The sequence below is a fragment of the Takifugu flavidus genome, chromosome 6 (genome assembly GCF_003711565.1).
Source record: "Takifugu flavidus isolate HTHZ2018 chromosome 6, ASM371156v2, whole genome shotgun sequence".
Taxonomy (NCBI): Eukaryota; Metazoa; Chordata; class Actinopteri; order Tetraodontiformes; family Tetraodontidae; genus Takifugu; species Takifugu flavidus.
Window position 1 is genome coordinate 1,319,061 of NC_079525.1, and position 13,858 is coordinate 1,332,918.

The 13,858-nt window shown below is 49.3% G+C and overlaps 1 long non-coding RNA gene across 1 annotated transcript; it reads left to right on the plus strand.

The window, feature by feature from the left end:
* The first annotated feature begins 7,470 nt into the window (after positions 1-7,470).
* Positions 7,471-9,783, plus strand: LOC130527662 (uncharacterized). The gene is made up of 2 exons (XR_008951093.1): positions 7,471-7,771; positions 9,399-9,783. It is a non-coding gene; the product is annotated as an uncharacterized LOC130527662 (long non-coding RNA).
* Positions 9,784-13,858: the final 4,075 nt, after the last annotated feature.

Below are 13,858 nucleotides of genomic sequence, written 5' to 3' on the forward strand. Positions count from 1 at the left end.
TCATAATGGAAAGAGTTCGTTTTGATATTTGAGAAAAATACCCACACAGGAGCATTTACTGTCCGTGGAGGGGTTTTATTTTAAGCCTTTCATGATGGGATGAGGTGGGCGTTTGAATAGTTCAAGCTTGTTCAGAGACAGTTTAGTTCTACGACACACACACACACACACACACACACACACACACACACACACACACACACACACACACACACACACACACTTGTTTCAGAGCGCTGTGAAGGCAGCAGGCTGTTTATTCAGGGGACACTTGATGAAATATTCCCCTGCAGCCTGTTTTAAAACCGTCAGATGTTCACGACTCCAGATAAAACAGCCTCATTCACTTCTGTTGCCCCTATTTTCCAACAGCAGACAACAGCTCTGCTCATTCATTTATGATAAAATAATGGTAACGACATGGCGGCGGCGAGGCGCACGTCTCCACCGGCTGACAGGTGATGTCACTAATCCCCCTGCTTAGTCACGACAGCGGGGGAGGGGGTGTGAACGGATGCAAAGACATGCTCGCCAAAGACACATTGTGTGTTTTGTTGGACTAAATCTGCGCGTGCACGCGGGCACATTTGTATTGATTTATTACCAAGGTGCTACCTTATCTCCATAGCCATGACACCGGTCCAGCCCGCCATAAATAACCTGGCGTCCCCTCATTAGTGGGACATGCATGTCTCCGGGGGCCTTGCTGGCACATCCTCACACAGGAACACCCAAACCAGGTCAGACGTCCCCAGAATGACCACGGGGGACACACGCAGAGCGGCGTGGGTTAGCACGGAGCTGCGTTCAGAGGGAAACCCAGATATCTGAGCAGGACTCTTCACTCTTCATCATCCGCGATTCCAAAATCAACTGTCCGTTTTCCTTTTGATCCGTGTCCTCAGTTAGGGGAGGGAGGCCTCAATAACAGCTGAGGACAGTTCAGAAGGTAAATATCGACCTGGGTAATCTGGACCTGCAGGAATAACTCCACTTTGGTGTGAGTGGATCATCCAAACGAGGAAAGTAACAATATTATGAAAAGTCAACAGTAGATTTATGGGCTGTATTAATCCACAGATGGAAACATTTGCATATCTGCTGTTTGGGCCTGATAGGAGAGATTTACTACATCTCCATGAATTTTGGGGACACTGAGAGGGGCTTTAGCAGGAATCTTAGCGGGTTTCATTTGAGGGATTAGGTTAATTAGTCTCAGGCCTGGGTAAAAGACTCATGAGGGTTAATAGTTGCATCACAATAAACACTAAAAATAACCTTTGTTTGCACCTTCTTTCTTGTTTTTCTTAGTCATCAGACACGTGTTGGTATTAGACCAGAGAAATCTTACTTTTAAAAAAGGAAACTGTCAGAAGATGAAGCCAAGTTGATCAGGAAGATGAATATTCCAGCTCCAAAAGTGTCAACGGACTTCCTTTTCAGGGTCGGCACGGCGAGGTTGCGTCCTGATGGGGGTTGCCTGTCTTCTTCTGTGACCTGCTGGGCTTATGAGGTGTGTGTGTGTGTGTGTGTGTGTGGGAGAGAGAGAGAGAGCATGTTAGCTTTTCTGGATGTGGAACTGCCCCACTGTTGATCACCCTCCTCACCAGGTCTCCTTTCCCTTTTCTTGGGGTCTTTCCTGTCTGGTCCATCGATGTTTTTCTATGAGCAACGTAGATCCTCCCTGCGATTCATCGCTGCCGTCCACTTGCTGCCTTCCGTGTTTGTCGCCCGGCAACCGGCTGCGCTGCAACGCCATTGGCCGCCATTGGACGCCTGAGCTGGAACGACACCAAAGTGGTCTGGGACAAGTGACGTAAGAGGACACGTTCCTGGTTCATGGATGGAAGACCGACCCCTGCGGCCCCGGCAGACGCCCGACAGATCCACCTGGGTGAGGCTGTGATGCCCACGCACGCTCCTGATGAAGCTGCCAGCTGCTGACCTGCTGCTTCCACAGCTGGACTGCACAGCCGTGGCTCCCAGCACAGCTGGCCCTTTGTCTCGGTCTTCACGCCTCATTTGGCAACAGTCAGATGACATAGAAGAGGATATACAATAACAAAGACTGATCAACATCATTAACTAGTTCATTTACAACTGACCAGTCCAGGACTAGTTTGGACTGGTCAGATGTGTTTATATGAGTATCAGCTTCTCTTTTCCTCTTCTAGAGGGGAATTGGATCATAGCTCTAGTGGGCGGGTCCCAGAATCAGGATGTAATCTGCAAGATTTATAAGCAAGTGAATATGTTAAATGAGTCCGGTTTTCATTAGCCATGTCGCACCAAATTGTTTATCGACCCGTATCTCCACACTGACACTCCTGATTAATGATGTTATTAAGAAGGGAGGACCAGTGGGTGGGGGAAAATGACAGGTTATTCTTTGATTGACCACTAGCATGAGTGTGTGTGTGTGTGTGTGTGTGTTTCTGGTCACGGACATTATAAGTGCTTCAACTCTTGTCTCCTAGTTTTCCACCATGTGTTCTTCTCCATTACACAAGTAAACACTTGTTTTGGGCGCCGTCATCTTGGACGGTGTCACCGAGAGTCGTAACTTCCAGCTGCGTAGTTTGTGGGTCGTGTAACTCTTGCTGAAAGTTTCCATTAACTCTCCAATGTGAAGTTAGATGTAATAAAATATTTCCTGATTACATTCTTGTTTATGGCTGCCAAAGGATTATGTGTTTAAACAGGTTCCAGGGCTGCTGTGGAGCCATTTTCTATTATTTATGATCCATTTTCTTCTCATTATTAATTGTGTTTCACTTTGTTGAGGGTATAAAGACTCATGACAGAGGGCAATATACACCTGATATTTGTTTTATTTAAACTATAAACCAGAAGTTGTGTCTAGATATTAATTAAAAACTTGGTAATCTTGCATTTTGAGGTTGAATTTGTACAAACCCAAAGTTCTTGACAATGAGATACATAATTACCACAACAGAAACAAAAACTTGCTTCTGCAGAGTGTGTTGGTGTGTACTTTACACCAGTCAATTGTCTTTGGCCGCGAGGATATTCATTTGCAGAAATAAGTTACCGAGTTTTAATGAATTAATGCTGACTGCCCTGTTCAAAGTTATTAAACTTGGAAATATAGAAGAGAAACTGCAGCCTGTTGACATTTGGCAACTTGCATCAAAATGTCCAAGTACATTATCTCTGATAAATGGAAATTAGCTCTTGAGGAGGAGAGGAGACGCTCCCGAGTAGTTGAAGACTTTTCTATCACATCTGTGTATTTTTATTGCGAAATCATCCTGACACTAACTGTACTATCATCCAGTTTGTCGCGGTGAAGGTTAAGACAGTTACTGTAGGTTCGGCTCAGACACCCAGGGGATGTGGGACTGGATTAGGACCAGGTGTTCTAAACTGGTCAAACGTGTCCAAAAACTGTGGACGGCGGAAGAGACACGATTAATTCGCTAACTTGCTATTGCTAGGTGTTGAAGGAGTGCAACTTGCCTCTTCCTGTGGTCTTTTGGTGGTTGGTTGTGATGGTTCAAACAGCTGCAAAGGTTCCAGGTTTGCGTCCAGGTCCATGTGCATTTTCTGTTTGTGCAGTTAATCCTCCAAATCGCTGGTTTTAGGTTCCAAAAATCATCCCTAGATGTGTATGTGTGTGTCCATATGCTTGCTACATGCTGGTTAGAGTCAGGCATTATGCCTATGAAGGTCCTCACAAAGATAGAAGTACAAGAATGTGTATGTGAGAGGGAGAATGACATAGAATGAGTGTTCCTTGCCCTTTTTTTCCCACTTCTGGCACTCACCCCCTCCACATGAGTGCCTGGATCGACCATCGGTCTCAGAGACACGGCGGTGGCGTCGCCAGGTGTGACGGCCTGCGAGTCACCTGACACCTGTCTGGATCACATCAGCCCCGGGACACGGGGGCCGCCGCTCCCACCGCCGGCGTGTTCCGGCTCAAACGGCGTCTGGAAGTAAGACAGACGGAGGCCGGCGCGTCCTCGCCTCGCCAAACATGCGGCGGGTCAGTCAGGGGAGGAGAAAAATGAACTAATCAGCCTCTCCAGCGGTGGAATCTCACCCAATTTATTTCCACGTTAACAGGCGCTGCTTAATGAGCTGCAGCAGAGCGTCCTGCGTCTCCCTCCTCTCTTCTCTCCGCCTGTCTGCAGCAACGCCGGCGATCCTGTGGACCGCGCCAATTATTTCCGAGCGCGTCCATCCGTGCGCACGTGCGTCCCACAGCTGATGGCAGCTGTACAGTTAACGAACGTGCACACAGAATCTGATTGTTTGGTTTTTTTTCTTTTAGGTTTGGGAAATAAAAACAGATGTTTGATGGAAAATGCAAAATCGGAAACCTTTTCGGGATGGAGGATGATGATGATGATGATGATGATAATGACGATGATGATGATGAGCTCCAGCAGCGTGTCCAACAACAGCGATAACGACAGTTGTCCTGGCAACGGTGCAGTGAAACAGAAGAAGAAGAACACCGTCGCTAGCCTTCTCGTTAGGTCGCGACATGTCGCTCCACTTCCCGTCACCGTTCCCTCCAAAAAGTGCGAGAGTCGCTTCCGTTGCGTATTTTCTATTATTCAGGCCATTAATAAAAGATGTGTCTGATTGCGGCTCGAGATCTGTGAAATTAAACACCCAAAATGGCGTTATTGGCCCGTAATATCCAGCCGCACACGCCGCTCTGACGCCACCATCAGCAGAACCTCGTTATCGGCTTCTACCAATTCAAAGCTTAATTACCGGTAGTTTTTTCCGGCGATACGCGGGTTCGAGCACGAAAACTGTTCAGACGGGAGCAACTCGGCGCCACCAGGAGACGCCCGTGATAAACGGTGGTAGGAAGGGTCTGCCAAGAGGGCGCACGTGCCTTCTTTTGCATGTTTTAGATTTGTAATTATTAAAATCCCGCTGAGGTTCCGTTAGCAAAATGTGTGCAAAAAGGAAAAATTACCACTCGTGCAAAGGTCAAGGAGAGAAAACGAAGGATAATTACAGTGCTGAATTGAAAATGATCCAAACGTCAAGCTGATTTCTCTTAATAACGTTATTCTTAAGAAGAAACGTGCGGATATCAGCCTGACCTTTGACCTTTTAAAACCGATGCCAATCATTCCTGAAGACTCAATCACCAATAAGGTGTCAACGTTATCCAGCACATCTGGGAGGAAAACCGGGAGTCACTTAACCGAGCCGTGAACAGCTCAGGTGACCTTTGGAGGAAATGCCAGCGGAGCCCCCCCAGCAACACCTCACATTCCCGCTCCAGCAGTCCCGACATTATGGGCTGGATTTGTAAAATCCGCGCGAGTGAAAATGGCCAAATGAGGACAGGAAGCCTTCTAAAGAGCTACTGAAGAGTGAAACCATGACCAGAACCTTTCACCCTTAAAAATGTCTGACAGAGAACTCAGCTTCTCTCTCTCTCCTTGTGTCTCTCGCCCGCTACAGCTCGCACTGCCTCTGTCGTTGCACACTGACCTCTGACCCCAGTGACCCCCTGAGTTTTAGCTGTATGACTTTTGTGTTGCGTTTATAATGTACAGCGTCTGTTCTTCCTCTCATATGAGCCCCGGCCCTGATCCGAGTTTCTTCCTGTTAAAAGGGAGGAGGCTTCAAACGCCGAAGGGGGGGTCAATCTCTCAGCCAGGCAGAACTGAGATTTACATACATATCATATGACCTCTATATGAAGCCCATATATCATATGAAAACTAAACCTGACCCTTAACCCCCTCTAATATTCAGTCTGAGCTGAGCTCCAAAGGAAAATCAATAAGACATATTAAATGAAATAGGCTGCAGCCCAGAAGAGATAAAACTAGGGTTTCCCACAAACAACAGCCCTGCTACGGCGTTCAATAGATTTTACCAAGAAAACGTTGGAGGAAGTTGTAACTGCGCGTCGGCCTTGTTGCGACATGGCTGGGCGGGGCTTCAGCCCGCCACGGCACAAGAAGGCAAGCGTGTTTTCGGAAATAGCAGCAACAAACTGAGGAGAAGCTTGTAAAATTCCAGACTGTGGCTTTTGGTTGAGGCTGAATTCTCGGACTGGGCTGCTATTTCCGTTTTTCCACATTTATCCACACACGTGGCGCCTCAGAGGCCGATGGACTACAAACATGGCCGCCACAGTGGTTGAATCCCCAAAAACCAACAAGAGTCATTTATTCCTTCTTTAAACTGAAATCCCACCTAACTAAAGATCATTTTAACCTGTTTTTTTACTGGTTGTGTTAGTGGATTGAAGGGTTAAACCTGTTGAATCAGTTACCTGCTCATATATCTACGATACATGGCACATGGAAAGTATAGATAGATGAAACAATTAAAATATCTGATTATGTTACTAATCCTGGAGTCTGGTGAGAAACCCTTCCATCCCTGCCTGCATGTGGAGAAAAATCTCTTAACACATTTGAAAATGAGCATGTGGCATTCTAATTATCATTTATATTAATGGTGGCACATCTAAAATTATTCATACCAATTAACCGTGATTTAGCTCAGTGTGTGAGAGGGAAAAGTGGCGAGTACGGTGCAGTGGGGGGTGTTATATATGGCTGTTAGCTTATAAATGACTTATTGTGGAAGAGGCGCCGGCAACATCTGATATAATATTCAATAATGATATAATCTAATACAGTTCTGTGATTAATTTATGCTAGTTCAGTTGTTCCCACTGGTATAAATAACAATGGACCACTAACTACCGACAAGTAACCACTGACTGACATAGGGTGCTCGGGGGAAACCAGGAAAGGTGGTGCTAAACATGAAGTTTGCACAAAATTGGAATAAAAGGAAGCGTAATTTTATTAGTCCCCTGAGAGGGGAAATGCTACTGCGAATGCTGCTACTAATGCTGCTACTAATGCTTCTACTAATGCTTCTACAAATGTTACAACTAATGCTCCCAATAATGCTACTACTAATGCTACAACTAATGCTCCTACTAATGCTACAACTAATGCTGCTACTAATGCTACAACCAATGCTACTGCTAATGCTACTATTAATGCTACTACTAATGCTGCTACTAATGCTCCCACTAATACTACTACTAATGCTCCTACTAATGCTACTACTAATGCTCCTACTAATGCTGCTACTAATGCTACTACTAATGCTCCTACTAATGCTACTACTAATACTACTACTAATGCCCCTACCAATGCTACTACTAATGCTCCTACTAATGCTACTACTAATGCTACTACTAATGCTCCTACTAATGCTACTACTAATGCTGCTACTAATGCTACTAATTCCACAAACATTATTAAACAGAGAAAGTTCCTGGCGTCTGGAATGCTACCGTCCTATGTTCCCATATTTCCATCTGCAACTGGAGCCCCGCCCACCTTCCGGGCTGGGGGAGGTGACCGAGATTCAAACGCACGACCCTGAAGCCAAACAGGAAGTTAGCGATGGAGCGCCGCCGCGACACCGGCGACGCGGCCGGACCAGGAGGAACGACAAGGCGGGCACAGCGGCGGGGTAACTCAGCCGCCACAACTTCTGCACGCACTTGTCCAACCTTTGCACCCGCCCGCGCGTGCACTCACAGGCGCGGGCGCCATCTTCCCGCACGCATCACCTGTCAGCGGGAGCCTCATTAAGCTGACAGACGCGGGCCCTTCAGGGCCGGCCGAGACGTCAGGGCCCTCTCCTTCCTGTCACGACATGATGGATCTCTCCGGTGCCGGCTGCCAAGCTGCCACTCAGGTCCACTGTCCCGTGGGCGTCCATCAGAAAACACTTGGTAAGCATCCCGTTGATCTTATTTGTGTATAAACACTGCCGCCGTGGGTCGGGGGGGTCGATCGCCGTTGGCTCAGCAAGTCTGTCCTCGCCGTCAGAGTGTGAAAGGATGCCTAATTATGTCGACGCGAGGCGGCGTGGAGGCGGTGGTTGGAGCAGAGGCTGGACAGAACCTCCGGAGATGCTCACACAGGACGAGCAGCTTTATTAGAAGGAGGGACGTGGAATTGTGGGACAGCTTGTGGGGGACGGTCCCTGACGTCCATCATAGCGGCGCCGCCTTGTCCGGGACCTTCTGATCATTTCAGCAGGTCGCCATGAGGTCACCTCACCAATTCAGCTGTCGCCCACCCATGCGGACGTGCACGTAACGTGCACGCACCTCGCAGAAAAGCCCTCAGAGGGATTCGAGGAATTCGGGATTTTTTCCTTTTTACCCTATTTTCCTGCTGTCCCTCGTGTCACAAGTTGATTTCCTAATCACTTGATTATTCCCGCTTGATTTCAAACAGTTTAGCATGTTTTTTTTCTTCATCCAATCAAAGAAATCCGGATCCCGACGCTGCTTGGACCACGTGAGGAATCAGGGAAAAAAGGAAGGAATTTCTTTGTCTTTCTGCTTTTTTCCGTCTCCTCGCTGTTCCCAACCAATCGTGTGTTTCTCTCCCTCTTCTTTTCTCTCCGTTTATGCTCTGTAATGCAAATGAGACTCTCTCGCCTCCATTCGGTGTCTTTGCCACTTTAGATTCCCAGAATTTCCAATGAATCACAAAGAAATAAGCAGAAGTGTTCCGGTGTGCTCCAACGGAACCCTCACGCTCGGCTAGCCCAGAGATGAGCCCGGCGTCCGTCAGCGGTGATGGACGCTGATTGGACAGCTGTCAGACAGCCGGCGCCGCCCACAGACGACCCGCTGCGTCCGTCACAGCGGCCCGTTAATCTGACGAGGTGAATCCAGGTGAATCCGCTCCGACCGCGCTGGGATTTGGATGAAACGGAGCCAGGGCGCGAAAGAAGCTTTATGATGAGCCGTGATCACATGACCAACCGATACGGAGGATCTTTTAGGAGAGCGGTGGATACAGAGGTCGTGCTTCTGCTCCGAGGGCTCCGTATCAGAGACGCCATCGATCTGACGCCTGATCAATGAGCTTCGTCTTCAGACAGCCTTTATTCCCACCTCAGCTAGCATTTAAGCTAAATCACCGCAAAGCTAACGTCCACAAACGGCTGCTTTCAGAAGCTCTCTTGACTTCATAAACTATCTAGTCAGGCTGCTTCTGGTTTAAGGGGTTTTGCTGGTTTTCTGCTGTGAATACCCGAAGTGCCCGAGCTGTCGATGAAAGTCGCGCTTCATTACGCGTGACTTTGTACTCGGGCCCGGATCGATTTGACTAAATCGACCAGCGAGTCCTCTAGTGAGGATTAATGAAGCTGGTTTCCACATTTTATCATGCGCCCACGTAATATCTGCTAAGTGAGCAGAGAAATTCAGCACAAGCCGTCAATACACACACACACACACACACACACACACACACAGAAGCTCAGTTGTTTATCAAGATGAATGTCCGAATGTCGTCCACGAAGTTTGTTTTCGTTGCCATTTTTGTCGATTTTTCTCTCAGGATTTCTCGCCTCAGCGAACGGAGCGCTCCTGAACCACAACAGAACTGGATCACAGAACTCTGGGTCACCGTAGGAACAGGAAGAAACCCTGAGCAGGTCCAGGCTCCTGCTGATGGTCAAGTGTGTAGAGGAGGAGGGTATATGGGGAGACGGTGGAGATTTAGCAGAGCATTGGACGCCGCTCAGCAGATGTTAGCAGGCGCTACGCTAGGCAACGACACACTGTGCTACGCTAGGCAACGACACACTGTGCTACGCTAGGCAACGACAAACTGTGCTACGCTAGGCAACGACACACTGTCCATGGAGAGTCCCGTCACAAAAAGAGCAGAATTGCCCTTTATGGTGGAGCCTGAAAAAGCTTATTAAACCTCTTTCTCTCTGTCTGCTCTTCCCGTTCGGTCACTCTATTATTCCCCTTCCTCTCCCGTGGGCTTTGCTTTTATTTGTTGTTTGTTTAATCACTGAGGGGCGAGAGGTTGTTTTCAGAGAGGATATATGACGGCTGGATCGATACCCTCCGCTGCAAACAAACGCACAAAGAAAGATGATGCTGACATTCTCAGATCCACGAGCATCTCTGGCCGCGTTAAAGTTCCACAGAGGTGATAAATAAATCATTAAAAACTGCTGCGGCTGAAGATAAACGACAGGTTTATGTCACCCCGCCGTGGTGCTGCACCCTCAACGCACTTGTGCCGCGCCGCTACATTATAAATAGGTCGCGCCATCTTCGTGTCACAGGCAACATAAAGAGCACCCGCGGCTGAAAACACTCGCGAGAGACAGAAACGTTTTCTAAAACGCCCCAGAATTGCACCAACCAGAAACACTAAAGAGCAGGAGTTGAACACACAAGGTCACACACTGTTATCTAACATCGGCGGCATGACCGCACGGCATTCTGGGATATATACGCTATGATTTATCGAGTTCTGCTCCTGAAGTGCATCCAGAAATCTCACAAAATGGAGCTACAGAGGCTTTGTGGTGATAATGGATCAGACACCTGAAGCCCCCTCGTGTGTGTGTGTGTGTGTGTGTGTGTGTGTGTGTGTGTGTGTGTGTGTGTGTGTGTTCCGTCTTCAGTTGGTATCATCAAAGAGCAGCTGGTGGCGGGCAGAATCCCGTGGCGTGTGTCTGCAAGGCGCAGCCATCTGACAGCAGCCGGGCCGTCTTGTACCAATTTAATGCTCGCTGCTCTCGTGTGCAGGTCCCCGTGGTAACCCGGTGACCCCCGGCGCCACAGAACAGGGGGGCTCTTAATAGCTTGGTAGGCGCAGGTAATGAGGTTATCAATTAGAGGGCCGCTCGCTCTCATTTCCTCCCGTTATGCTTTAAAAAGCGAGGCGGGTTCGGCTGGTGTTTGGTAAGCGGATGTTCCTGATAGGAAGGTGACTTCTATCTAGATTCCTCTATCGTTGTGGGGACATAACCCCTTACCCTTCACACCTGATGCCACGTGTTCACTGCCAAATGTCCTCAAATGTGCATGAAAACACACACACACACACAGCATAAATAAATGCATGGGGTCTTTTCTACTTGCCTACAGCAGCTTGTCGTAGGGTGTCACTCAGTATTCCTCTCAGCAGCCGGGCCGGCGCTGAAGGCGTGAGGGTCCCGGGAGGTGAGCAGTCAGAGAACATCGCCCGGACCAGGTATCTCATTCCCCCTCCACACCCAGAACCTCGGAGGCCATGCATTATTCACGCCGGGGGACGGGGAGCACATCTCGGCGTGAAGGATGGCGGGGGCGGAGGTGGAAGCCCAGACGCCAGGATGAACGCACTTAAGACATGCAAGGAGGGCGCGAACACATGAAGAATAGGCACTAAACACGGAAAAATAAAGCGAATTGGAGTTTTACGCGTTACGCAGCACTTATGAGTCCACTTAAGGGTTTGATTTCACTGATTAGTCATCAGTGGGTGAGGAACAACTAATCAGCGCAATCACCTGCTCTTGTGTTAAAATAAACCCCGCAGAATCAGGACCTTCACGATGCGCGGAGGGTAAAATAAGAGTTTTGACAGTAAATACTCCTGTGGCAACTTTAATGGGATGGAAAGGCGGACTCAGATCAGCCAAAATGGCCGCCCGTGCCACCAGAGTTGTGGCCACACCCAAGACCTTCTGAGGGAGGACTTTGGGTTTTCCAAAAGCATTTTAAACCGTCTCCGTCTGGCCCACTCTGCATCCCTGCGTTGTCCCTCAGACGTACTCATTCCTGATCCAAACCACCCTCATTACACCCGAACAGAACCTCAGCGCCACCATCTTAAAACAAAATGGCCGCCCTCGCCACTATCTTGTACTGTGGATCATTGTTTATCATGCAACATAAAGATTCATGAGGCTTTCATGGCTGACAGCACATCTAAATTTTGTTTATGTTTTGTGCGTAACAAACACACACACACACGCACACGCACACACACACACACACACACACACACACACACACACACACACACACACACACACACACACACACACGGCCCTATCAAAGGAAACGTTCACACTCGAATGACATCTAACCCGCTTAATTAATCCGATAAATTAGAAAAGGTCTATCTGCTGGATCACAACATGTGTGCGGTACCTGGGTGGCAGCGCCGGGATCCGCCCCTGCGCAGCACAGTGTGAAGGGTGAGACCAGGAGACAATGGAGCTTCTCCTCCCTGTTTCATAATCCTCCATCAGTTCCAAATCACGGCCTTTTCCCGAGCCCGGCAGCACAGCCGGGGTTCCTGACGCACCCGTGGCTCGTCGTCCATTGACAGCTTCTTGTTTGTTTGTTTTAATGCGCGCCCGTGGCAACCGTTTTTAGAATAATGTGGGTTTTTTTGTGTGTATTCACAGCTTGTGGAGGACGCTGATCACACAGGTCACATTGGGGAATCTGGAGCGAAACCTTCATTTAAACCACAAAGGTCTTCCACGTGTTTCCATGAGGGCAGGCCCACACCTGGCCCCAAAGGCCCCACATCTGGCCCCAAAGGCCCCACACCTGGCCCCAAAGGCCCCACACCTGGCCCCAAAGGCCCCACACCTGGCCCCAAAGGCCCCACATCTGGCCCGGAAGGGCCCCCACACGGCCCGGAAGGCCCCACACGGCCCCGGAGGGCCCACACCCGGCCCCGGAGGGCCCACACCCGGCCCCGGAGGGCCCACACCTGGCCCCGAAGGGCAGTTTTAAAGACTGCTGGAGCATTAATCGATGCTGGCGGCTGATGTTAAATATTTAGCAGCTCATCCTATTGATGGAGTGAGGAAAGGTCTCTGTCTACGAGACGTTTGGGTCCAGGCGCCTCCTCCAGGGCCTCGGCAGTCGTCCTCCTCAACGACGTGACTTTCCTCAAGGACTTTCCAAAAGTTTTCGCCCCACGCCTCACACCCCGCTGTCTCTTCCTGCCACCTCTCATCTCTTCTCTCCTCCCCTCTTGTCACCCGTACGCATGACCAAACCAAAGCGCCGGCGAGGGGAGACGAGAAAGGAGACGAGCCGGAGAGAGAGAGAGAGAGAAATAGCGGCTTCTCGCCGGGCCCGTCAGCCTTTTCTGTCCCCGGGCTTTATCATTGGGCCCACACTGGAAAATGTCTTAGAACAACAGGTCGGCGGCTTTGGAGCTCGTTGTTTTACAGCCGAGTGGACCCGAACGTCTGTGTTGAAATGAGGCGCGTTCTCCTTAAAGGGATGGCGGGACAGTTTGGGAGCTGAGCTGCAGTTAAAGCGTCCGTTCCATTAAACTACTGCTCTTGTCCCAGCGCGCAGCCACGAGAGGACGATGGATTCATCGACTCAAGGAAGTCAATGATAAACAAAGTCGACCGGCGCGTTAGCCGACGACAAACCGGGACCGTGAGGGGACATCGGCCGCTCCAGCCAATGCTCCTCAGCCCCCAAACACGAGGGTTCGACCCTCATCGGGTCGTTTCCTTCTCCTCGACCTCCAGGTCAAACTCTGAGACAGAAAGCATTGCTGAAGGATTAAATTAAGATTTTCTCCTTTTTGGTGCTAAAACCCTCAGGCAGAGAGCCCCGAGCAGTCGACGCTGCCGTATCCACCTCCTGGGAACAGCTGCTCGCCGCTGTCGTACAGCTGGATTTATCATATTTAAGACACGTCATTCTGGAGTGAACCTTTCTACACAATAACTAGCTGGAAAGTCATTCAGTGCATAGGGGGAAGCAAGCCAGCAGGTCTCACCGCTCAGCGGGACCCGAGAGGACTGCTGGCTCCAGCTGAGTCATGTGATCCATTTATTCTGATCATTTCATCAGTTAAGGTGAGCTAATGCAATTACGCCGTCGCCTCACTCAGCGGAGCATCGTTATATTAAACTGGATGTGCACTGCGGCTAATGGGATGTTCGGCCTAATTTGGGGCTCATTGGTTTTTCCATAACCTCTGGAGTAATCTGCTGCACGGCATCGTCAGCGCACGTTTGCGTG